At 51.5% G+C, this 25,744-nt stretch overlaps 2 pseudogenes; both read left to right on the forward strand.

Annotated features, from left to right (window-relative positions):
- LOC104380307 (eukaryotic translation initiation factor 2D-like) overlaps positions 1-25,744 on the forward strand; it is a 777,252-nt pseudogene that overhangs the window by 311,728 nt on the left and 439,780 nt on the right.
- The window catches only part of LOC147526458 (axonemal central pair apparatus protein HYDIN-like), a 31,649-nt pseudogene continuing 9,617 nt past the window's right edge, over positions 3,713-25,744 (forward strand).

The following is a 25,744-nucleotide window of genomic DNA, read 5'->3' on the forward strand; positions in this document are numbered from 1 at the left end:
GAGGTTTGCTGCAGTTGCCAAAGAGTGGGAGGTTTAGAAGCCCATGCCTCATCTTACGGGCACCCTTAGTGCTGTTTCTTTGATAACTGGTAGGAGGTGTTTACTTTGGGTTTGCGTAGGGCAGTATAAAGCACTGCCATGCGGCTGGAAGCTGGAGGCAAGGCTCTTTATTTCAGGGCTTTGAGGATCTCTGCTCTGGTGATAGCTGTCTCGCTGCTGCCGTTGGTTGGTTTTAGAACAACTGAACAAAGCCGTTCCTTCTTTCGTTTCCTTTTCCCTGAGGTGGGAGAATTCCTGGAAGTCTCCTGATGGAGTTAAGGAATGTTTTTCATCTTTCCCCCACCCCCTGAAATGGGCTGAGTGCAGCTCCCAGAAAGCTGGAGCTTAGAAACCTGGGAGTGCTGGTGCAGCTGCAGGTACTGGAGGGAGATGGAGACGTCTTGGGGAGCTGACCTTATGTTTTTTGAGGGCACTGTACTCTGGGCAGCAGCTGCTGCTGAGCTGTTTTCCGCTGGCAGGGCTGATGACCTGTCAGCCTGCGTTCTCAGCGATGAGCCCCCAGGTAGTCCCTTGCTGGGGGCTTCTCTGCAAGAGCTTTGTCATCTCTTGATGGTGTTTGACACTTCCCAGACAATGCTTAATCTGCTGACTGACGATGTTTAACACTCTCCTCTGTAAGAGCCTTCCAGCAGTGATGCCTATAACTTTAACTTTGCCTTCAGAGAACTGCTACCAAAGCTTCTGTGTTTTTGTCACTTGCCAAATGCCACCCATGAATCTCTGGTTTGTTGCTTTGGGCTTTTACGTGTTGCCTTTAATTAGGATGTGTGCTTTTCTGGCCAGGGGCGATGGACAGCTCTCTGGTGACCAAATGCAGGAGAAAAAATAGAGCATTTACTGTATTACTTCTTGTACTTGGCGGAACAATCCTTCAGCCTAGATGTCTTTGGACTTGTCTTTTGGAAGGGGGATACCGGGCCTCAAAATCCAGCAGTTTATGCCAGCTTATTGTTTGTTTCTGTCCTGCTTCTAGCCCCTGATTTGCAGAGACAAATTAAGGCTGCGTGATGCGCAGAGGTTCATGGCGGGGTTACCTGTTCCTCCAGGACAGGATCTGGTGATTCAGCTCAGTGTTCTAAGCAGGAGCTGAATGAAACCCTCCTTCTAGCGAGAGCTGGTAGCAGGGACGGATGAATAGTTCATTCACAGTCACTCAAACACTGAAGGGAATTAGATTTTTGTGTTTAAAATTGCTTTCTTAACCAGTGTTTAGCGTCTTGGGGTCTTGAGGGTTAAAATACTTCTGGCAACCAGGATCAATGTCTGGGGATTTAAAAGTGCTCTTGATTAAGCAGGCAATTGAGTTAAAATGCATTTAGCTACTTGCGTGGCTGTGAATGACTCAACCAGCCCTGTGCTAAAGACATCTGGGGCTTGTCTGGTGTTCGTAGTGGGGGTTCCAGGCCTTCTCAAAGATGTGGCTGGTCTGCAAGCTACTGCTTTACTGACCAGAAGGTAGGAGGCACTTTGGAAGTTGCCCCTTTTGATGGAGACCAGACACCTCTGCTTTTCTGTCCTGGACTTCAGCCAGTAGCTTTCACTGTGGTCCCATCTTTCAACTTGGGTTTCGTTTTTGTCATTAGGATACAGCTTTGTTTTGCCAAGGCTGAGTGAATGAAGACATCCTCTACCGCAGATCTGTAGGAGACATACCCTCTACCAAGCCATGTTCGAGCAAGACACAGGACAACCTTAAAAATACGGAAAGCTGGACCTCCCACTAGTTACTCGAGAAAAACGCAAATGTAGAGCTTTTTGTCTGGATTGCATCCGTGCTGCGATTAGCTTTGTGGAACCCAGTGCTTCCAGCATTGCATCTTCCTCCTTATTCTTTCCCATGTCCTGGGCAGACCTTTGTTTCAGGTTTTGGCCCTACTGTTTCCTGGGCTGTACCCTCCTGGGCCTGGTTATCAAGTGTTGGGACAGGCTCTGGGCTTTGCACTGGTTTATTGTGGTGGTTGTGTAAGTCACACGTGGACAAGTCAGAAGCACTGACGTGTGGAGGTGACAAATCCCCATTTTTTTTCCCTGACTCCAGAACACCCTCAGTCTTTTAAATTTGGATGGAAACGAGTGGTGGAAAGCAGTTCATGTACTTTCGAGGAGTCAGTGAAAGAATACTCCTTCTTCCCTCAGTTCCTTCCGCTCTATGAGCGGGGAGGCAGCATCTCTGGCTGTGCCTTGGTTTTTGCAGGGAATGTCTGTTGCGTTTCATCTGCTGGGCTCTGATGAGCAATCTCCCTGCGAGCAAGGAACTGGTGAGCAGCTGAGATTTCCAGGTTCCTAACCACAGGGAAAGCTATCCCAGCCAAACTGGAGTTGGGCTGCTGATTGCATCCTGATAGAAAAGATTACTCATCCACTGGAAAAAAAAAAATAGAGCTGCTATTCTACTGAGCGTTCGGCGTATATAGCTGAGCAAGCCTTGGCACTCAGAGTGTGCTGTGGCTCTGATTTCTGAGCCCGTGCACTGGGGTCACTTATGGCTGGCCTGACTCTCAGGAATGTTCACTTGCTTTCTGACTTCTCTTCCTTCGTGGGGCTTGGGTGCTTTGGGAGCCCTTTTCCTTCTTTCCTTTTCATCAGCCTGTGTACCACATGCTCTTCAGGCTGTTTGGGACTCTGGCCTCCCTTTACTCTGTTCTGGCTGAAACCCTCTGGTTGTGTAAGCCACTGTCCCTCTGGATCTCCCTCTCTGACTTGAAGGGACATCAGATCTTCACAGTTAACCCCCTCCTACCACTGCAGGGAGCTCTGGGTGGCTTTGGGAGACCAAAACTTACTGTTCCTGTACGTAGGTAGCTGTGACTGAGACTGGGATGTGCCCTTTCTGTGTTACTGCTCCACCGAATGATTGTCTTTATTTTTCTGGGAAGAGAAGGAGCACAAAAGAGATGTAGCACAATGTACTGAAAAAAAATCAAACTCTTCTTCCCAGCTGTGTCACAACAATTTTGTTTGGCAAAATCACTGATATGCTGACCCTTCTCTTCTCACTGGCACAAATCTGGAAGCCTCTGTGTTCATGGGCTCCTTACTGAAGAGGTCCCAGGGCAGACATTAGCGCTTCAGAGGACCGTATCTCCTTGGAGCAGGGAGAGAAACCTGCACCAGTTTGTTGCAATCACTCATAAAGGCAGGTGGTACCTGTTCAACTTGTAGTAGCAACAGGACTGCATTAAGTACTCTTCCAAAAATGATTGTTGCTATCAGGTTTAGGGGATGGTGTACGTGCTCGCTCCCCGTGTACAGTATTGGCCACAGATGAGCCCTGTACCACCATCATCTGCCTCCCCACCTCAAAGCGATGGAGTTGCTAGTCTGGATGGTGGTAAAGCTTTGCTGGATGCAACCAGCTTTTTCAGAGCAAGGTGCAAAAGCTCATCATGGGATTAGGTTGGCTAATCCAGCCCCTACTATATCTCCTGCTGCTAATTAAAGATCTGGCAGTTCCTTGAAGCAGTGGCACTTACTATTCTTTTACCAACTCTGTTTTTCTTAGTTTTGAGAGCCTTGGTTGTTCTTCCATCGTAACACTCAGCTCTCTGACAAATATGTAACCAAGGGCTTCTCTGCACACCCTTCCCTGGCAGCACCCCTTGCGTGGAGGAACGCACTAGTGTTTGTGCCACGGCTGCCTTGGTGCTGCTGGATGGCAAGAGACCATGAAGAAGAGGTAGGTATCTTACTACATTTGCAGGACCAAAGGTAAAGGCTGCTAAAAAAGGTTGCTTTTGTTTCCGTGGGAGTATTGGTCCATTGCACATCTTCAGGCGCTTGTACGCGTGAGGCAGGTGACCTCAGTGCCTTTCCGCCGTACAGAGGCTTTCCTCTTCGGTGTGAAGCAGCTGGCGTTTTGGTCTCTAGACGTTTGGTCTCTGGCATTTTAGAGGGTTGCGAAAAGCTGCTGCAGCGGGGCTGGCAGCCCAGGAGTGGGCATTTGTGGCTGCAGCAGCGTTTGAACTCCCTGAGGATGCTAAACCCACCCTAGTCTTGCGTCTGGTTTTGTGCCTTTCTGCTCTCTCCTAGGGATTTTTTAAAAAATGTATGAATTGGCAGCGTGGTAGATGTCAAGGAGTTAAAAGTTCTCTCAAAGGCCACTCTGAAGTTATGTTTGGTTCTGTCTCTTATAGGAACAGAAGGAGGGTGCTGCCGTGTGGTACTCCAGCCCCGCACAGTGTGGGATCATCCAGCCTCACAGCTCGGTGGAGGTCCTGTTGACCCTGGAAGTCCAGGTGGTGGGAGAGCAGGACACTGTCGCTCGTGTCGTGGGGTTTGGGAACGAAGGATCCCCACTGGTGAGTCCACGGGGCTGTGGGCCTTAATGTGACTCATCTTGGTCGGGTGGAAAGTGTACAGGCAAGGTTGCTAATCCCGGGATTCTTCCTGGGAAAACAAGAACTTGTCATATGTGGCTGGTGTGGACAAGGAAGGAAGGGATTCATGTCACAAGCGGCAGCTAATGCCTGGAGAAGAGGAAGGACGATGTCCTCTTTGGTATGACCTGAGAGTTCTGACACGGCATTTAGTTACGGATACGTGAGATGGGATAACCAGCCCAGCCTGAAACCCGGCACAATCCCTGGGTCTCGTGCTCTGCTGTGTCATTAGATGAACAGCAACTGCTGCTTCGTTAGGAGTTTTGTTCAGGAGCACGCAGGACCTCCCTGACTCCTGCTGCAGCAAACGCTGGGTAAGAAACCACGCTGCAGTCGTGTTTAGGCAAAGGCTGGACTGAAGACGGTGTGTGCCCTGTAAGTCGATCTCTAACGCGCAGCGTTACGCTCAGTTGCTGCTGGCACCCAGCGGGTGCTGGCAGAAGCCTCGCGGGGCACATCAACGGCACAGACGTGAGGCTTTGGCTGTCAGGCGGGTTCTTGGCAGTTTCTATAGGTCTGCCCTATAGTCCGAGTGCAGTATCAGTGGCTGCCTGGTAGCTGACTCATCCAGAGCTTTCTGGGCTGGCAGAACAGCTAGCTGCCTTGTTAAACATCCTGCACTGGGGGCAAGTCCTACCTGTGTGGATCATATGATGCAAATCTGAGCTCGAGTGTCGCTGTGATGTGTTCTTATAAAGCAAAATACGAGCTTGCTCCTGTCTTGGGTTATGCCGTTCGGCATTGATACCAGGTCTGTACACTGTTCTAGGTGATAGGTGGGACAGGCCTTTCATGGGGGTTGCGTAGAGTCCCTCCGTGGGTCTGTTGCTGGGATTTGTTTGCAGGTGATGGCATGCCAGCTTCAGTTTGGTGGATCTAAACAGCTGCTAATTAAGGAGCTGCTAAAACCCAGCCCGGGGGTCACAGGTGGCATGGCAGGCTCATGTGCCACAGGCAGGGGATTTGGCAGCTGGCTGCTGTCAAGAGTGGTCACTCCAACCACGGCTGTCTGTCAGGCTCTTCGTTCCTAAAAGATGGAATGTGACATTCCGTACCTGTCTGGCAATATGACCGATGGCAAAGCTGCCATCTCCCTTTTCCGCCTTTCCCTGTGTCTCTCCCTGTGTAACGCTGCTGAACGGGATTTTTGCCGTTTAAGAGGACTGTAGATGAAGGGGTTGGATTTTTTTATAAGCCCTTTCCTTCATGAGGATATATTGTGTTACTACACACTCTAATTGGAGCCGGCCAGCCTGGCGTCCTCCAGATGTTGTTCTGCTCATCTCCAAAGGGTTCTGCTCTACCTTTGCTGCTCCTGCCTCGCTGTCACCTGGAGGCAAAGCCAGCTGCCGAGGCACGGCTCTTCCCTCCAACTCCTCCTTCCCGGGAGCTTTGGGCTGTGGCAATCTGTGCCTCCCTTCCCAGAGGGATAAAAGGTCCATCATCACGCACGGCTGCAGCTCCTTATTTTTGAGGTACCAGCCTCGGTACATGAGTTTTTGGCTCTTACTTGCACGCGGCAGTGCCCTGTCAAGGGCCGAGCGTTTCTGGATGCTGCTGCTTCTGGCTGAGGTTGGACCAGTGATTCTGAGAGCCGTCAGTGCCAGTTCCTCGAGTCAGACATCACGGAAGGTGGGACATCACGGAGGCTGGTTTCTTCTGTTGTGAAATCATGCTCCATGCCCTGCAGTGAATCGTACAGCAGCTTGTCGGAGTTGGGGGTTTTATGCATTCAGATCCTCGTTAAGAGTTGGGGTGTTTGGAACGGATGAAATCCAGCCAGAGAGGATAAATTCTCCTTGTTTTAGTGGTGTGAGAAGGTGGTTTAGCAAAGGGATCCGCATTCCTCATGCAATAGTCTGTGCCAATTCTGCAAGAACAAAACTTTTGAGCATCAGACTGTCCAAAGAAAAAAATACTGCTTGAGTGATTTCATTAATAATTAATGTCTGTTATTCATGGAATACCAGGAATACACATGAGCACAAATCAGACACAACTAAGGTGCGTGATCTCTGCTCTGAAGAGCCTCTTTTGCTTTTGACTCGTGCTGGTGTTGGCAGCTGTAGTTTTGGGAATGTTAAAGTGACTCTCCAAGCGTGGCTGTGCAGCAGCAGACATCAGGGAGGGGGTTTGGAGCAAAACGGAGCAGTAAAAGGGGTGGGAGCAGGCAGAGGGTAGAAGAAGGAGAGCGAACGTGGAGGGGCTGTGGATGCAAGTGTGGGAAACTGGGAGCTCGTGGCTTTCAGATGGGATCGCTCCCGATGCCACACTTGCTCCAGGCCCTCTGTTTCAGTCTCACAACACTGAAAACTTCCAGCAGCTGTAATGATGCCTCGGTCTGGGAGTACCCTTAGAGCTGTCTGATCTTTTTAAACGTTTCCTGTTCTTTTTGATCTTTCCCACGTGCTTTCTGGAGCAGAAATCCATTTAGTGAGCACTGGAGAAGGACCGGTTGTCTACGTGCATCTGAGTAAGACCGATTTCGGCAGTATCCAAGTTGTACAAGATGCTTCCCAAACTCTCTACCTCTCCAATCAGTCTGTCATCCCTGCATCCTTCTGCACAGGGATGGTAAGTATCTGCGCAGCTATTTCCCAAGAAAAATGGCCGCTCCCAACCTGCGACTTGATTTCTCTACGCAATGTTTCCGTATCGCTGTCTGAGAGAGAAAGCAAGATATTCCATCGCAGTGCAGCGAGAGGAGCCTGGCTCCAAGTGCAGTTTTAGCTGGGGCCCCCCTCAGTGAAACAGGGAGTTTGTGTAGATGTTTGAGCAGAAATCAGTGTGGATCGTTTTTACAAGTTCTCCCTTTGTTTTGTGGAAGATGTTCAGCTGTGAGGGTCACGCTTTTGGAGGTCAAGGAGATCAGGAGAACCCTGTGGCCTTTTGCTCCTGGAAGGGCATGGGTTCCTCTATGATCTCCCTTTTATGTCTGCATTTGCTTTGTGTCAAAACTCCTGTTAGTGATAGAGATTGGGGTGTGAGGTCCATGTCCTCAAACTGCTCTTGATGAGGTGAGGTTCCCACCTACTGGGGCTCAAACCAGCTGGGTTGCTGCACAAAAATACACTTGTAAGGGTCATGTACCTACGGAGTCTGTGGATTCCGTAGCATTGCAGAGCATCTCTGGAAAATTGCTGCAGAAAAAGGCTGTTTTATTCGTGGAGGCTGCATGATGTGACAAGCTGCAGAGCAGGAGGAGAGCTTGGCTGCTGGGATGGTGCAGCTGAGAAGGGCTCACGTGCTGAGGCTGGGTGGGATGTGCTCCCCACTGGAGGGGTGATCGGGGGGAAAACGTAGTTTGGAGGAGTTTTGTGCTTCTGTGTGCTGGGTGGGTTGAACTTCTGGGGTTGGTTAACCCAGGCTGAATGTCCCTCCTGCTTTTTTCAAACTGTTTCACTGCAGTTTCTGTGCCCAGGAGGATAAATGGAACCTCGAAGTGGGGCATTCCCAGGGCAGCTTGCTTTGACTCCCCAATGAAAACCTGCTTTCTGTCTCTGCAGAGAGCAAACCACCTGGGACAGGTGGTACTGGTGTGTAAATGATGGTTTTTGCATGGTGTAGGTGGTGTCCTGGTGCAGTGCCTTCCCTCCCTCCCTCCCCTAGGCAGCTTGCAGTGTACCCAGCAGTGGTTGCAGGAGTATATGTCCCTCTCAGTGCCCTGATTTATGGGATTGGGCAATAAATCCTGTCCTGCTTCACTGCAACCTCTGCAAATATTGTGGCTACTCAATAACTGTGAGGTGGTTCAGGGATGCTTGCTTTTCCTGCAGTGAAGATGGACTGTGCTGCTCCATAGTCCTCCCTGCCGCTGACTCCGCAGGGCTGAGGTACCCCGTGGTGAGCATCTCAGCTTCTCAGGATAGCAGCTGATAGTGTGGAGATGTTCAAGGAGGCAGGTCCTGGGAACCTGCTCCATCAGCCGTTTCAACAGGGGCTCTTCAGACTTCCACACGGTGAGGCTGCGCCCGTCTGGTGGGAGCGGCGGTGCAACAGGAGTGACGTGCTCGAGGTGCCCCCTCGCCCTCAGCAGCTGCCCGCTCCCGTGCTGCTGTGCTGCCTCAGTCGAAGTGTTGCCCTTTGCTGCTGCCTTCGGGCTGCCCAGCAGTTTGTTGATGGGAAGAAGAGAGGACTGAATAATTTTGGAGAGAAAATCTGAGATGCAGTCGGCTGCCAGGGTGAACTGCCCGTGGACATCCGAGAGCAGAACTGGCTCTGGCAGTCCCTTCGCCTCGCTGATGGGTGACCTGGGCATCCTTGGTTCACAAGACCCCAAGTCTTGTGTTCTGAAAGATGCCAAAGCTGCTGCTTGATTTCCTGCTTCGAGATGGCTGCAGGACAGCAAGCTGGGGTTTCCCTGTCTCCCGTTTGATGGCTGATGTCAAAAGCGTGGCTCTTTGCCGTTGGGCTTATAGGTCACGGTCCCCGCTCCGAAGAAAGAGCTCTCGACTGAAACTTCCGCAGCAGCGTTGGATCAGCGATGTTGCAGTGCGCTGACCGGCAGCTCAACAGACTGACGGAGATTGAATTAAGGGGCAGCAACAGGGCAAGGGAAGGGCTGGTGTCTTGGCTGAAACAGAGAGGACCATGCTGTAATGGAGATGGCCACACTGCCACCTCGGTGGTGTTCTTAACCGCCATGTGCAAAGGGCTTTTTGGGTTTGAAGAGGAGTGTAGGGACTTCACCCCTTGTCCTCTGTGGGCTTACCCCTGCTTCCAGGGCATCTGCAGGTCCGTGACCCTTGGGACCAGTGTGTCATCCCATGCTCATCCACTGAACCTGGTGTCTGCCTGACGTACTTTTGCATGTCAGATGGCTTTCCCGACTGCTGGGCAGCCCTGTTGGATCATCCTCTGAATCCAACAAGGAGAGGTTTTGGCTTTTCCGTGGGTAGAAAAGACTGAGGGACTAGATCGGTGTTAAGAAGCTGCTGCAGCTCAGCTGGGGGCTAGTGCGACCTGCTGAAGAAGGTGGCCGTTTCTCCTTCTCGCTGCTGCTGTCCTCTTCTTTTCCCTGTTTCCCTGAGTGTCTGATTTTTGCCATATTGACAAGTGCCAGAGAGTTGTATTGATTAATGGAAGTGTTTGCTCTCCCTGCAGAAAGGCAGAGAGCAAAAAGCATCTTCCTTTGATCGCTTCCTGCTTGTTCTGTGTCACTCCGTCTTCTCAGGGATCTTTTATTCGGCTACGAAGAATGCCATCTCTTGGCATCACGGAAGGCAGCTGCGTATCACAACTGTGTGATCAGGGAAGAATCACAGAATCATCTGGTTGGAGGAGACCTTCAAGATCATCGAGTCCAACCATTCACCCTGCGCTGTCAAGGTCCGTAAACCATGTTGTTCAACACCAAATCTACACAGTTTTTAAACACCTCCAGGGATGGAGACTCCACCACCTCCCTGGGCAGCCTGTTCCAATACTTCGCAACCCTCTCTGTAAAGAAATTCTTCCTGATATCCAAGCTAAATTTTCCCTGGCGTAACGTGAGGCCATTCCCTCTTGTCCTGTCCTTCATAACGTGGGAGAAGAGACCAACCCCCATCTCCCTACAACTTCCTTTCAGGCAACTGTAGAGAGCGATAAGGTCCCCGCTGAGCCTCCTCTTCTCCAGACTTCTCCCAGCTCCCTCAGCCGCTCCTCATAGGAAAAGTTCTCTAAACCCTTCACTAGTTTTGCTGCTCTTCTCTGAACCCGCTCCAGCACCTCAGCGTCCTTCTTGAAGTGAGGGGCCCAAAACTGGACACAGTACCCAAGGTGTGGCCTCACCAGTGCTGAGTACCGGGGGACAATCACTTCCCTGCCCCTGCTGGCCACACTGTTTCTGATACATGCCAGGATTCCGTTGGCTTTCTCGGCTGCTTGGGCACACTGCTGGCTCATGTTCGATCGGCTGTTGACCAGCACCCCCAGGTCCTTCTCTGCTGTGCAGCTTTCCAGCCACACTTCCCCAGGCCTGGAACGCTGCAGGGGGTTGTTGTGGCCCAAGTGCAGGAGCCGGCACTTGGGCTTGTTGAATTTCATACAGTTGGCCTCGGCCCATCGATCCAGTCTGTCCAGGTCCCTCTGTAGAGCCTCCTGACCCTCAGGCAGATCAACACTACCCCCCAATTTAGTGTCATCTGCAAACTTGCTGAGGGTGCACTCGATCCCCTCATCCAGATCATTGATACAGATGTTAAAGAGAACAGGCTCGAGCACTGAGCCCTGCAGAACACCACTAGTGACCGGCCGCCAGCTGGATTTAACTCCGTTCACCACCACCCTGGGCCCAGCCGTCCAGCCAGTTTTTGATCCAGCGAAGCGTACACCCGTCCAAGCCATAGGCAGCCAGCTTCTGCAGAAGAATGTTATGGGAAAGTGTCAAAGGCTTTGCTAAAATCGAGGTAAACAACATCCACAGTTCTTCCCTCGTCCACTAAATGGTCATTTTATCATAGAAGGAGATCAGGTTGGTCAAACAAGACCTGCCCTTCATAAATCCATCTTGACTGGGCCTGATCATCTGACTGTCTTGTACGTGACACATGATAACACTAAGGATGATCTGCTCCATGAGTTTCCCTGGCACTGAGGTCAGACTGACAGCCCTGTAGTTCCCTGGGTCTTCCCTCTTACCTTTCTTGTAGATCAGCGTCCCATTTGCCAGCCTCCAGTCAGCTGGCAGCTCCCCTGTTAGCCAGGATTGTTGGTAAATGATGGAAAGTGGCTTGGTGAGCACTTCCACCAGCTCCCTCGGAACTCTTGGGTGGATCTCATCCGGCCCCATAGACTTCTGCACATTTAAGCTGTGCAGCAGTTCGCTTACCGTTTCCTCTTGGAAGAAACCTTGATAAAGCTCTCCATCTCCACCATTTGGTTCTAGAGGCACATCACCCAGTGAGTTAGACTGACCATTAAAGACTGAAGCAAAGAAGGCATTGAGTACCTCAGCCTTTTCTTCATCCCCAGTCACTATTTCTCCCATTGCATTTAGCAAGAGGTGGAGATTAATTAAGAAAAGAGCAGACCTCAGGTGTAATTTTTGGTAATCACTGGCACCTTCTTCTGCCTGCATGACCACCACACCGAGGCTGTTATGTGCTACCACAGGGAGGCAAACGGTGGTTTCCTGGTGCCTTGTAACGAGGGAGGAGAGAGAAAAACCTTTCTTGGGATTTCCTCTTCTAGTGATGGTGCTCTGTTTCCTAATTTGGGGTCCTGTCTCCTCTGACCTGCTCCTGGACCTCCCGAATCCAGAGCCCTGTGCTCCTGATGGAGCAGCAGCGGTCGTACAGCCAGATGTGGTGTTGTCTTCAGAGAGCAGATCCCCTGCCACGTTCCCAGGGATGAGCTGCTGTCAGATTCACCTGGAGCTGACGTTGCAGAAGAGACCCAAATTTTATTTATTGGAAAAAAATCAGTTACAGCTTTTTCTTCTTTTTTCTTTATCTTCTCACTGGGGTTCACTGGAGAAAAGTCAACTGATTTTCAGTTTAAAAGGCTCATGGTCAAACTCGGTGTAAGCAAGAGGAGAACACGCAGTTCCCGTTCCTGTACTCGCATCTCTCCTCATTGGCGCAGGATTTGTTTCATTTACTAATTTCATTGATTATTATCTCAAGCTTTTGACGTCATTCCCTTCATTAAAGAAACAGCCGTGTGGAGAGATGGCAAAACACGGAGATAAACTTCCCAACGGTGCCGAGGAAGGGATGCTGCTTTAGTGGGTCCGTTCCTTGTTCTGGCCAATGGGCGATTTTGTATTTACCGGAGCGAATCGTGCAGGCTGCGGGGAGGGAAGGCTCTGAAGAGCGTGTCGGTGTTGTCCGTAGCTCCCTCCGACTGCTCTCCCTGAAGCCGGAGCAGACTGGAATTGGCAAGAAGGTGGCTTTTAAATCCACTGTAAATGATGTTTATTGTTCCACCCCCAAGCATCTGAACAGTTAGCCGGCCTGGCAGTGTTTGCTCGTAGCGAGACGCAGGCAGACCGTGCCGTGCCCTTCGAATGACATCTGCGACACTGTTGAGAAACGAGCGTTCAATTAACTTGCCAGGGTGTGGGCAGCCCTGGCCCTGGGTATGTGGTCTCTGCCAAGGTGAGCAGAGCTTTTGAAGATAAGGTGCACAGGTTTAACTCTTTCTTTGGTGTTCCCAAAGCTCACCTTTCGACTTAAACCGTTGCTTTGGGTTTTAAAGGCTGTGTTTAGCCAGTACAGCAGTACCAATTTGCTGATTTCCATCCAGTTTGGGGTCTGGTCTTGCCAGAGTTGGAGGGAACCATGCGTTGTAGCCGACCATACCTGGAAATTCATGGCATCGGTCATGAACAAGGGTCATGGCCAGGAACTTCCAGTCTTGTGCTGGCAACCAGTTACACCAAAACCTGAGGAAGGTGGAAGGCCGTGTCCCTGCCAGGGTTGCACAGGCTTTGGTCCGGGGCACACGGCTCTTAGAAAGAGGAGCAGAGGTTTGGAGGAGACCTCAGAAAAGGTGCTTGAAACCTGGCTGTAGGAAGAGGGTTGTTTTTATCATGTCCGGTGAGTTCATGCCCTTTGAAAATTGCTGTATTTCAGTAATCAAAGTTATTCTGCTCATCGAGGGGAAACTAAGCTTTTATTGTGCTGCACCGTTGGCCAACTGAATTAAAGAAGGGTAGAAGTCTTCAAGGCAGTTATGTTCCTACGAGCAAGAGTGACTCAGCAAAGTGTTTTTCCCAAAGGAAAAACAGGAGTTTGGTTATTAAACGTTGTGCTCGGCAGCAGCCGGCTGAGCCCTGCCTGTGTCCTGGCTGGTGAACCCCAAGGTGCAGAGCGGTGGCACTGGGTGGCACTGGCTCCCCAGCCCAGAGGGGAGGGCAGGTGGGATCTGGAGGGGGGCGAGCTGTGGACAAAGGGGTGCAGACGGAGACGAGCTTCGTTCGCTGGCTCAGTGCTCTGCTGTTAGCTGAAACGAGTGTGACAAATTGGACTCTGTTGCCAGTGGCAGTGAGTGCCACGCTTTAATTTTTGTTTTGGTTTTTTTTTTAACTGGCTTTAGAGGCTCTGCCTCTTGATTTCATAAAACATCCCTTGGTGGTGCTCTGGGACAGAAGCTAAACCCAAGTGGTCCCTGTGCTTTTGCCGAGGGGATGCTGGTGCTGAGGTGCCAAGGAAGCTGGTGGGTGGTGGGAGCATCTGGCCGGCTTCCGTCTCTGATCCCACCTCTTGCTGGGGCTCGGGGTGCGCTCGGGCTGTTTTCTGCCACTGGCAGTTTGTGAGGATGAAGAGTAGCATTGAAATGAAGAAGGCAGAGTGCCCCACCTCGGGGCTGCTGAAACACCTGGGACAGAGCTCTGTGCACAGCGGGTGTCGGATGGGCTTTTATTTGCCCTTCGTGTGCAGCCTCCGCGAGGAGCAATGGATCAGCCTGACGGCATGAATGCCCTCTGGCTGGAGCTGGGGCTCGGTCTGTAACGTGTGTTTAGTGTTGAGTTGTGCTGCCTCTTTCACTCGTGCAAGGCCAGAATGACCAGATTGACCTGAATTAACTAGCTCCAAGTAGGAACGGAGTGTGGTAGCATCCTCAGTGAGGGCAACCACCCATCCATCTGTCTCTCGAATGCACGCTGGTGAGCGTTACAACCAAATTTTGGCAGCTCTTATTCTCGATGGAAGTCTGTCCTGGGAGAAGCTGTTGATCTCAGTGTTGAAGTTGATTTGAGTGATTGATCCCAACCCTTGCCTGGCACTCTGGGGCTCCGATGTCGGATAGTGCTCCTGCGGGGGTGAAAATAGCCACCGACTTTGTCTATCCAGTGCATCGAGCTGTTGCGTCATTTTTCAGAGCGCGCAGGATAAGCAAGTAGCAGGGATGTTGCCAGAAGTTAGATCTTGGTCTCCAAAGTGATGGAGTTGTTTTTCGCGTGGCTCCAAGAGATTTCTTGTCTCTGGGACGCAGCCTGGATGGGTGTAGGCAGATGCCGACCTGGAAACCTGAGTGAATCTGGCCGGCAGAGCCTTCTGGTCCTGGCAGGTCTCCTGTTCAGTGCTGCCCCATGCTGCCCTTTGGACCCACAGCCAACGCCAACTGAAGGAACGAGAACACGATGCAAATCATGCTCCTCCGGAGCGGGCTGTTGGCAGGGCACGGTGGGTCTGTGCTGGGTCACCCTGGGAAATTGGAAGCCTGGCTCCATCGAGGCAGCCTATCGTTATTCCTCAGTTACAGTTTCTTGGGTACAATTTCCTGCCCGTCTGGTTGCCGAGCTTTGATAAATGAGCTCTGTCAGATAGCAGACTCGCAGATTCACCTCTGGAGCAGAGCTATAAGTGAGCTCCCCTGTGTCAGCACGGATCAGAGGAAAAGTTGGACATTAATGTCAATGAAAACCTAACCCCCACCAGCTCGGTTCGGACGTGTTGTGGCTAGGTGGCCCTTGGCTGATGGCAGCCCAGTGGGTGCGTCTGAGATTGGCGATCAGCTACGCACGGGGTGCAGGGACAGCAGAAGAGAGTTGGATCATGTCAGACCTCCAAGCACATTCTTTTTAGAAAAGAAAAAATCCCTCCTTTTTTATGATACTGTGGTGGTGTTTGGGGTGAGTAGTGCCTGTTGTCCCAAACACAGCACTGAGCTGTAACACCACGATGCACACTTGGAAGCCGTACGTCTGCCTCGCAGTAATGTTGTGCTGCAGGGAGCATTGCGTGCCTTTGTCTGCTGCAAGCTTGCTCCCTGAGAACGTGGTTTTAGATAGGCTGGGGGTCCAGCACCCTCGTTGCCCCATCTGTACAAGGTCTGTGGGAAACCAGAGGAAGAGAGTGGTTGGGAAGCCCGGGCCATGCTCACAGAGCATGTCTTGCAGTTTTCTTTCTGCTTATTTCTTTCCTGGCCTGCTGTCAACATTTACAGCTGAGTTTCCCAAAGCCAGGGGCGGTGGGGCACCACGCTGCAGCTGATGGTCAGTGGGAGCCGAGCGCTTCCGCCCTTCAGGGGCTGTAGAGAAGCACTGCCGAACTCTTAGGAAAGAGGAACTTGGTGTTGAGGTTTTGATCAAGTGGTTTAGCAGAGTTATTCTTCAGGCTCTCGGCAGTATCCCCCAGCCCGGTGGCCGCCGCGGTGGGATTTGAGCAGCGCTGGCTGCTTCTGCCCTTGAGCCTTTATGCAAACCCGGCCGCCGTTGTCGGGGAGCCGGGAGAGATGAAGTGGCTTCCCTGGGCACGCACTCCAAAGGAGAGGCTGGAGGGGGAATAACCTTCTCCTGGGGATGAACGTCCCTTGGGTTGGGCAAAACTGGGTTAAGGAAGTGAGTCTGTTAAAGTAGGGTAAGATACAGGTTGTATAAGCTCCTGCAGAGTTGCTGTTTGCAGACACTGTAGCTTAGATTTAGGGAAATTAAGCCTTTATGGTTTTTTTTATCTTTGTATCTTTAGTCTTTCCTTTTCCTGCGCTCCACAAGGAACCAGGGTCCATGGTTCCCACCCTAAGTTAGTGTTTGGCTTGTCTTACAGGCTGGCAAGTGCTTGCGCTGGAGGATCGAACCCAGTCAAGAAGTGATCCCTCCCCAGACCGAAGTGTCTGTGACTGTCACAGCGAACCTGGATGACACTGAGAAGTTCAAGGATGAAGTGAAGGTGTCCATAGAGAACAGTCATTCCTACGTCGTCACTGTCCGGGCTGTCCATGTCGGCACCACGATTGTCACCGACAAACCCTTTCCTCCGGAGCTCCACTTGGGGCCCCAGGTCAGGTTGGGTATCTCTCAGCTCCCGCTTCTCCCGCAGGCTCAGCAAGGAGGAGTTGTGCTGTAGTCCATCAGTGCTCAAGGTCCTGGCTCCAAGCCACAGGGGTTCCTTCAGAAACACTTTATGGCCATTAGTGCATCTATCTTCCTAAAACACACACCAGCTGCGCCATTCTGGCATAAGGTGATAGGTTGGAGCGATGAGGGCTGGCTGCTCCCTGAGGGATGGGGGGATGCGGGGGATAACGTGAGTGCCAGGGCAGGGGACCCACCAGCGAGGCAAGTGGTGCCCAGGTCACCAGATGAGTCTATATACCCTGCAGCTCCCAAATAGCATCTTCAGAGGAGGCCAGCTGAGGCAGGAGCTCCCAAGGAGGAGGTGGGATGGCAGGGAACGTGTTCCTCTGCCCAGCTGCAGCCAGGCCAGGCCAGCTCAGTGTCTGATGCAGCGAGACCTGCAGGAAGCACCTGGGAAAAACCCGCCGAGTATTAAGCACCAGAGGCTGGTGGTGCTCTGTTTGCAGCGGCTGAGATGATGTTCTTCATGAAGCTTTTCCTTCTGTGCACAGAGACCAGCTGCTGGGTGGTGACCAACTCAAGCCAGACTCAGTTTCCCCTTTGCTGTAGCTTTGAGCTGGGTCGGCCTTTTCGGAGGTGGTTTTATTGCTGAGCGTGTGGTCCGATAACGCTGTCGGGATGCTGAAACTGGGTGACCACTGGGAAATCGGAGCGCCCATGACATTTTTCGTCTCTGCTTCTCCTCTAGCCTGAATGCCTGCTGTTACCACTTCAAGATAACGAACAAAGGGCGACGCACCCACCGGCTCTGTTGGGCAACGGAAGCTTCCAGCCTGTTTCGCCAACGTGGTCGCCTCCCTCCCATCAGTAACAGCGTGAGCAAAGATTCCTGCTGGAGCCCCAAACTTCCCTGCCCCCTGTTACGCTCCAGCCTTCGAGGATGGAGCTGACTCCAGGCAAGACTGTGGAGACGATGCTGGAAGGCTCCTCCAGCACTTCCCAGGTGAGGTCCCCTGTGAGGGCTGAGTCTTGCCCATCGGATCAGCTCCGCTGGGACTTCTGCAGCCCCTTGACATTTGCCTGGGAAGTTAAGCAAGTGCTTTCAGGCAGCTGTTTTAATGCCACAAGTTACCATGGCAGCACCAGTTGCTGTTCTTGCTGGCCACCATCAGTTGCTCAGGCTTTCGTGTTTCTGTAGCTACCATAACCCCAACTTGCTGATCCCAGGATACGGGCTGGAGGAGGTGTTGCTGCTTCAGGGGCACATGGCAGGTTATGGGGTGTTGTGTGCTGCGGCAGAAAGGAAGGGCAGAGAGAATAAGTTATGCTTAGACTGGGAGCACAGGCAGAAAGTAAATTAAAAAATGCAAGGTGTATATCTGGGGGAAGCAGTGAGTAAAGCAGAACACCTGTGAAGGGGAGGGAGTGTCTGGGAGCAGCATTGTTTTTCCTCCATAGACAAACACAGGCAGAGGGCTTGTCTAGCACCAAGTCCTGGAGGAGAAAAACGAGCGCAATGTGTCGGCTCCAACAACCGGAGTGACGTTCTCCACGTGGGGAGCTGTTCTCAGGGATCGTTATAATTGACAGCGTGACTTCTGTCAGTGCTTCCATAACAGCTCACCCCAGTCTCGCAGGCAGCCCCGCTGTCCCAAGGGCAGCCAGGTCTTGCAGCACCCTTGGATGGCACCTTGGAGAGGGAGATTTCAGCAGGGTCACTGGGTGTTATCCTCCCTGGACCCTTCTTGCCAGGGGAAATCCAACTCTGCAGAGAAGCTGCCAGCTGACCCTGGTGTGCATTCCCTCGCTCCAGGACCGCTGAGCACAGGTGTTTAGGCAAATGTGAAAGAAATCTGCATTAGGCTCTTGCAGATATTACTGTTTGGCAAGTTGTTTCAAAGGGTTGCCTCAGTGGTAGCTTGAAGAAGACGTGATTAGTCACCTAGTTGACCGTGATGGGACTACCCTGTCCAGTTCTGAGCCCGAAGGCTTTTTCTGAAGAGAAGAAAAAGGTACCAGAAGGAAATAAAATGCTCAGGGTCTTGCCTGGCAAGCTGAAAGGGCATCTGTGAGCACGGCTGTGGCTACCTGGCTCCTGCAGTCAAAGCCAAGACCCTGGGAGTGGCCTTTCCACCTTCCTTGGGTCTTCAGAACTTCATACTCTTGAGGTTGGTCAGAAGCCCAACTCCCTGCTTCGCACGTGCAGCACGGATGGTTGTGAAGGCTGCAGGCTCTGAGGAGGAGTCGGATTGTGGTGTTGCACCAGAGGGAAGAGTGAGTAACGAAGGGAGGAATTTGGGGAAGTGAAACCATGAGAAATCAGGAAAAAGGCTTGAGTGTAAGAGTATCCAGCTTAAGCAGAGGGTTTTCGTGTGAAACGCAGGACATCTGTCTCCCAGGGAGATTCCTTTTAAAACCAGCTCTAGGAGGGCACAGTGCATCCTAGGAATGCGGTCCCCTTTACCTGAAGGCAGGTTGGCTCTTTGGGTTATTCCCATGGATCCTTTCCACTGAGCTCCAAGGGAGGATTTGCTGGCATCGGCCCTTCCATCACCTGTTTCCCTCAGTATAGTCAGATATTTTTTTAATTGGTTCCTACAGCTGTCTGTAAGCGTCACGCTGAGCAGTGGGGCTCATCAACGCAGTAATTGTTTGTGCAGAGCACTATTAGGGACGTTTGAGTGCAGAATGAACAGGATGCAGCACAAAAAGAGAAGGGGGCTATGGAGGAGACCGGTGACCATACCTTGATGGCAGGACCGTGGTCCATGGCTGGTGGCCAGCAAACGCAGTGTGTGTCCTGGCTGACGCGTGACTCTCGCACACAGGTGGTGAAGGAGCAGCTGCTGTGTCACGCCGTCGTGGAAAACAAGTCGGGGAAGGCACTGATAATGCAGGTGGATGTCACGTGCGAGTTCGTTGCTCCCATTCTACACGTATCCTCCAGAGAAATCACCTTCCGGGTAGAGAAGGTGAGTCTCTGGGTTGCATCCTGGAGTTAAACAGCTTCTCCGAGTCCGTGGGGCTTTGGCCATTGATTTGAGCAGGACCAAGGTTGTTTTGTTAACACTGAGACCGTTATTTGGCTCCTCTGGGGCTGGGGACAGGCTCAGCAGCTCTGTTCTGCCCTTCTTGATGTGGAGACAGAATGGGGCTGCTGAGCCGAGGGCACAGGGTGGGATATGTGGGACCCACGAGAACAGCGTGGACTTTGCACGGCCGCCGCATGTGCGGGGGCTGCGGGTGGGGGAGCGGATGGCCGCAGCTGAGCGATGCCAAACCTCCTCCTCACCCTTCCTGAGGTGCTTTGTAAAGGAAGTGAGGATGTCTTTAGAGATGGGACTGGTTTTTAGTTTCACCAAAGTAAAATTGAGGTTACAGCTGATCCACCGAGGGGGATCGTGGCCACTTGTAGAGAGACACCGGTTCCTGTACTCAGAATAAAGGGAGGTTTTCAAGGATCCTCCAAGGCATGGTGAAGCCAGGACACAGATCCTGTAGGGAAGCTGCTAGAAACTGAGATTGCTGTAAGCTCCTCACACTGATGAGGAAGAGCTCTTACCTCTCCTCTCTCTGCCTTCTCTGCTGGTGGGATGGATGCCAGCTCTTTGCCTTTCCCCGAGCCTCACCTCCTTCAAAGGGCCCGCAGACGTCCTTCAGCCGCAGCGATGACAACACCAACGCAAAGCAGGTGCCATTTAGTCTCTGGGTCCTGACTCCTGCCATCATTTTTCCCCTCTCCCGCTAGGTGTCCGAGAAAGAGAAGATATTTCATTAGTTAGTTTCTGTGTTTTCAGGCCTTTCCTCCAGTTCCCAGGCACCCAGAGAAGCACGAAATCCTGTGCACAGGCAGTTCAGGTTTAATTAGAAGCTTTCCAGCCACCGCTGATGTCTGCCTGCGGTCTCCTTGATGCCACGTGCTTCGATTTACCGCGCGCTGCGGCACTGCGGCTGTTTGATATCGATACACCCAGAACTAGTTTCCCAAACGCTGTCTGGTTTCTATAAACCGTGCAGGAAACCCAGAGCAGTGCAGGAACAGGAAGAAATAGCTCAGGCTGAGCTTAGCTCTGAGGCTGCAGACACCTTGTCACTGTAGCAGGGGCAGGAGGAGAGATGTCGCAACCGGAGTGTGAAGGTTTCTCGCTGGCTGTATGTGCGTGTCAGTGTTCAAAGCCAACTTTGGGCTACTGCAGGCTCTCCTCTACGGGCTGAATCCTGCTCGCTTTTCTCCTCTGACTACCCTCACTGCTTTTTATGAGGATACTGGAGACAATAAGGTTGTAAGAAATGACTGCTCCATCCCCGGAAGTGTTCAAGGCCAGGCTGGATGAGGCTTTGAGCAACCTGGTGTAGTGGAAGGTGTCCAAGCGAAGATACCAAACTGGAGACAAACGATTGGGGTTCGCTTTCTGGTTTTGACCGTGTTGAAGCAGCTGCCTCCTCTCAGGGTCCTGTTCTCTCATCTCCGCATGAGGCTGTTTCCCTGTCCCCTCGGGGGTGGGATAGTTTTTAAATATGAAAAGCATCTGATAGAGAAAACCCTTCTGGAAGGGTACAAACTAATAAAAATAGTAAATGGAGATGTTTGCTCTTTTGGGGTTGAAAAATTTGAAGTGCATCAGAAAGGAAAGGAGGTCTGTGGCCAATTCAGGTTATTTTTTTCCCTTGTCTTCCGTTTCTCTAGCAACCCAGTGATGTCCTAACTCTTCAGTACAAGCCTCTGTCTTTAAAAAACCTCTCCCCTGCCAGTCAGCATTGTGCTGACCTTGGAGCAGCCCTTCTCAGTCTGCGATGTGGACCAGCAGCCCCTCCCTGCCGATGTTCAGGGGGGCAGCCGGGGACCTTCTGCCGCTGGGGTTTGAAGAGGGAGGGGTGTGGTGGTGCATTTCTGTTGGGAGGCCCTCCAGCAGAGGAGTTTGTTCTTTAGAGTCAGCGGTGGACTGGCCTGAACTGAATCAGATTTGAAATGAGCTGCTGAAGGAAACAAAACATCATCTGAATTGGGGAAATGCATCCTGACTCTGAGACATGAGGAGAAGAGAGCAGGCAACTAGGTCTGGGCAAGCCATGTAGTAAAGGTGTCTCCTGGAAGCCATCCCAGCTCTCCAGCAGCCCTCCTCAGATAACCTCAGGAGCTCTCTTTGAGGGCAGCTCTGCCTTCGGGAAGGCTGAGGAGCCTGGACCTGCCCCAGTGTTGGGAAGGTGTTGGATATGGACTCTGCTAAACACGTGGTGGTGTAGGCACAGCCACCGCTTCTGCGCCGTGCTAGTGACTAGCCCGCGCAAGGGTGAGGTTGCAATGCTGTTGTGCTTGTGTCGAGCGTGAGGATAAAGGGCTTCCTTAGAGTCAGAGCAGAAGGCCCTGTCTTGCCAGAGAGCTGATTTGGTTATGTACTTAACATGCAGCTTTGGTGGGTCCAGAATTCAGTTATTTCTCCCTTGTGTTGATGCAGAGCACAGACGTGAGCCTGGACAGTCTCAGACAAGAGTGGTGTGGTGCTTGCAGCCAGGCACGTGCGGTAGAGAAAATGAAGGATGAACTGAGAAGCCCACGTTGGGGTCACACTTTGAACATTTCCATGTTTTATGCCATCAGACCTTGGGACTTCATCACACCGGTGGTTAATACTCTTCATCTTCTTGCAGCCCGTCAAGCTGGAGATAGGGGAGAAACTTCATCTCTCCATCCAATTTAACCCAGCTTATGAGGAGGACTTGAATACCCGGGTAGCGGAGAAGATTCTGAAGATAGTTTCTTGAGCACCCTCATGAGGAGCAGGTCACCGTTCGGGGGGAAGTCTTTTTTTCTGAATCTCCGTATCCAGACCACAGCCCTGGACTTTGGCTGCATCTTGAATGATACCGAAGTTCAGCGTTACGTTGAGATGACCACCTGCAGCCCACTTCTTGTGCGGTACCAGTGGTTCTTCCTGACAGACAGCCACAGGAGCCAGATGAGGTACGTACACCTTTGCCCTCTCCTTGAAACTGCTCTGCCTGGTGTCCCATTTGTGCTTTGCAAAGACCATGGCTGTTTGCCTGCCATCTAACAAAATTCCTTTTGACTTTTCCTTGTGAAATAACATCTACCAGCTGTGATCAAGGTAGATGCTCAGGGAATAGGTGGTGTCCACCAGTTTGATGCTGGGAAGGAGATAATGGTTCTCCAGCCAAGCTAGGGCTGAGAGATCCTACCAACGCTTTTTGTATAGCCCATGACCTAGAATCCTGCTTAATCTCGACCTACAAAGCCATGCTTAGGCACTTGGACAAGCAGATATGTAAGGTGACCTCTCTTCCTTCCCTGCCAACCCTATTTGTTGTCATTTCATGCTAAGAACCTCCACGGGCGCTGCCACCAGCGCGATGCGCTGCTGTCCCAGTCTCTTGCTACTGTTTTGCTGTAGTTTCTGCACTGGTTCTCCTGGGAAGGAAAGCTGGCGTGGAAAGCTGCTTTCTCAGACCTTCGTGGCCCGAAGGAAGCACCACCTTGGTGGAGTGAGTTTTCATCTGTCAAACTGCGCGTCGCGCTCACAAAACAGCGATTCAGCGTTTTACAGCAAAAGGGCAGGCTCTACCGTGGCTTTGGGTACAGCTGTAGGTGTTGGTGGGAGCAGTTGTTGGAGCATCCCTGGGGAACAGGGCCATCCAGCGCTGGCCTGTGGTTTCCAAGCCCAAGAGCAATCTTGCCGTTGTGCTGGAGCACATCTCTAAACACGTGTCGCCGTTCTTCCCTCGGTGGCCTCTCCGCGTAGAGCAAAAGTCTCGTCTGGGCAGTTTTAATTAGGGCAGCGAATGGTTTTTCCGTAGTGCCCTGGGTAACCGAGCGAAGTTACCCACTGTGCATCGAAGTGCTGCTCTTACAAATAATAGAAATCATCGAGAAACACTTTTCTTTAGGGAATTGGGTTCTGGTTCAGAGGAGACGACCTATTGGGAACTGGAAATTAGCTGTTGCTATGAGGAAGGTTTGGAGGAGAAGACCTGGGCGCTGGGGTGGCCCGTTCGCAGCTGGGTCTGACCGAGCAGCGACAAGTCTGCAGTGTGGTCCTTCCTGATGGATGGCACCTTCAAGAGCAGCCCCTAAAGTGCAGAGGAAAGTCTGCAGCAGCAGGTGGGCAGGGCAGGGGAGCAGGGCTGTAAGCTCTGCGTGGAGGCCCCTGTCATCTCCTGGTAAGTTAGATTAGGGTTTAATTGCAGCTAAAGGGAAAATCTAATTTTGGTGATAGAACAGTGCATTTATTTTATGATAACAGAGCAGCAAGCACATTACAGCGAAGCCTGTGTGGGATTGATTTCCTCTGGGGCCACTTGTTGGCCGGTTGCCTGTTTATCTTTACTCTTTTTTTTTAAACCAATTTAGGTTTTTAGAAATACGAATGCTTGAATCAGTTTTCAGCTTTTAATTACCCCCTCTCCACTTAAATTGGTTTTGCTGGACCCGACCCTGCAGGTGCTCGTTCTTCCAGCCGATGTCGAGTCACCCAACTCTGCGGAGTCAGTAGCAGTTGAGGGTCCTGAGCATCTGGCAGGAGACAGCAGCCTCTGCTCCAAAGGCTTTGGCATAGCCCCTTTGCTGGCTCGTTAGCACTGTGGACGTTACAACAGCTCCCTTTTCGGCTCTGCATGTTAATTAAGCAGTAACGTACTCTCTCGGGGTCCCTCAGCAGACAGCATGTGATCATCCGTGGCAGAGCTGGAAATGGAGATGGTCTCCAAGCTATTAACACCTCAAATTGCTCATTAAGAGCCCGGCAGAAGGGCAGCAGCGTGTCAGATATTATTTCTGTTCCATGTTAAGCACCGTTGGTATTCTAAATTATCAGATGAAACTAACTTGGTCTGACATGGAGAGAATCAAACATCAGGTCTCATGAGGGCGAGATCAATAGAATTTAACCCTCCGTACTCCTGACCTTGCTAGAGCCCATCATCAGAGACTCCCAGCGTCAGTCAGATGCACACATTTATCGTGGCCAGGAGAGAAAATTATTGTTTCTTTGCCTGGCCAAGACTCTCCGTGCTTGGATTTTTTTTCTTCTAATTGTTGAACCCATTTTTTCCTCCTTGCTCTTTAGTCACTGCTGCCTCGAGCAGAGCGATTGTATAAGCAACATGGTCCAGCCGTTGCTGTGTGGTTGGACATGCCCAACTCATGCCCTTTCTCTGACACTGCCGAGCCATAAATCTCTCGTGGTTACTCCTCGTCTGGGCCTGTGTGGTTAGAGACAGACTGAGAATAGTCTTTCCTCACCCCTTGGACCTTTGGTAGCTCAAAGCTGAGTTAAGCCTTTGCACCAAGATGTTTTCTGCAGCGTTGGAATGGATCTCCAGAATCACCCAGTGTGAGATAGTGGATATAGAGCCAAATTCAAATGTTTCATCATCTTTCTTACCTTAAAGGTTTCTTCCACAGATTGGTTTGTCCTCCTTTCTCTAAGGGCAGTACTCAGCTCTTCAGCTGCGTTTGGGGTTCTGCCAGCACACATTACTGGCTCATGTTGATGTAGATTGGCATCTTTGGGAATACATGCTTGGCAAAGCTTTGCTAGGTTTGGAAACGTGGAGATGACAAAAGAGCATTGCAATGTGAGAAAACTCTTCCCTCTCCAGTGCTTTATCCACTGGGGAGATGTGGCCCCTAATTAGGTCTTAGGATGTCCTGTAGATATTCTTCCAGATTCTGCTGAAGTCAAGGCTACAGCACAAAGGTCTTCCTCACATTAGTGAAGAAGCAGGTGTTCTTGAACCACGAGCAACGACAAAGCCCTCGTGTATAAATAGGGGTCAGCAGCCCAGAAATGAGGTTCCTTTTGAAAGATGGCACCTCTGAGGTTAAACACCAGCTCTCAGCTGCTGCAAGACAGAAAGACGTCTCAGCTACCTTCTTCAGGAGGTGCTGTTGGAGAAGAACACCCCGGTGTTGATGCTCAGGTCTCCAGCACTGATGAGGTGAAGCCCAAGCACCATCTGAAACAGGATAGTCGTGCCGACGGCTTTCTGAGTCATAGAATCATAGAATCATAGAATGATTAGGGCTGGAAGGGACCTTCAAAGGTCATCTAGTCCAACCCCCCTGCAAGGAACAGGGATATCTCCAACTAGATCAGGTTGCTCAGGGCCTCGTCCAACCTGGCCTTGAACGTCTCCAGGGATGGAGCATCCACCACCTCTCTGGGCAACCTGTTCCAGTGTTCTACAACTCTCATGGTAAAAAATTTTTTCCTAATATCCAACCGGAATCTACCTCCCTCTATTTTAAAACCATTACCCCTTGTCCTATCACCACTGGCACTACCTGAACAGCCTCTCCCCATCTTTCTTGTAGGCCCCCTTGAGGTACTGGAAGACCGCTATAAGGTCACCCCGGAGCCTCCTCTTCTCCAGGCTGAACAGCTCCAACTCTTTCAGCCTGTCCTCATAGGAAAGGTGCTCCAGCCCTCTTACCATCTTCGTGGCCCTCCGCTGGACCCTCTCCGACTGGTCCATGTCCTTCTTATGTTGGGGACTCCAGAACTGGACGCAGTACTCCAAGTGAGGTCTCACGAGGGCAGAGCAGAGGAGGAGAATCACCTCT

This window comes from Tauraco erythrolophus, chromosome Z (genome assembly GCF_009769465.1).
Source record: "Tauraco erythrolophus isolate bTauEry1 chromosome Z, bTauEry1.pri, whole genome shotgun sequence".
NCBI lineage: Eukaryota > Metazoa > Chordata > Aves > Musophagiformes > Musophagidae > Tauraco > Tauraco erythrolophus.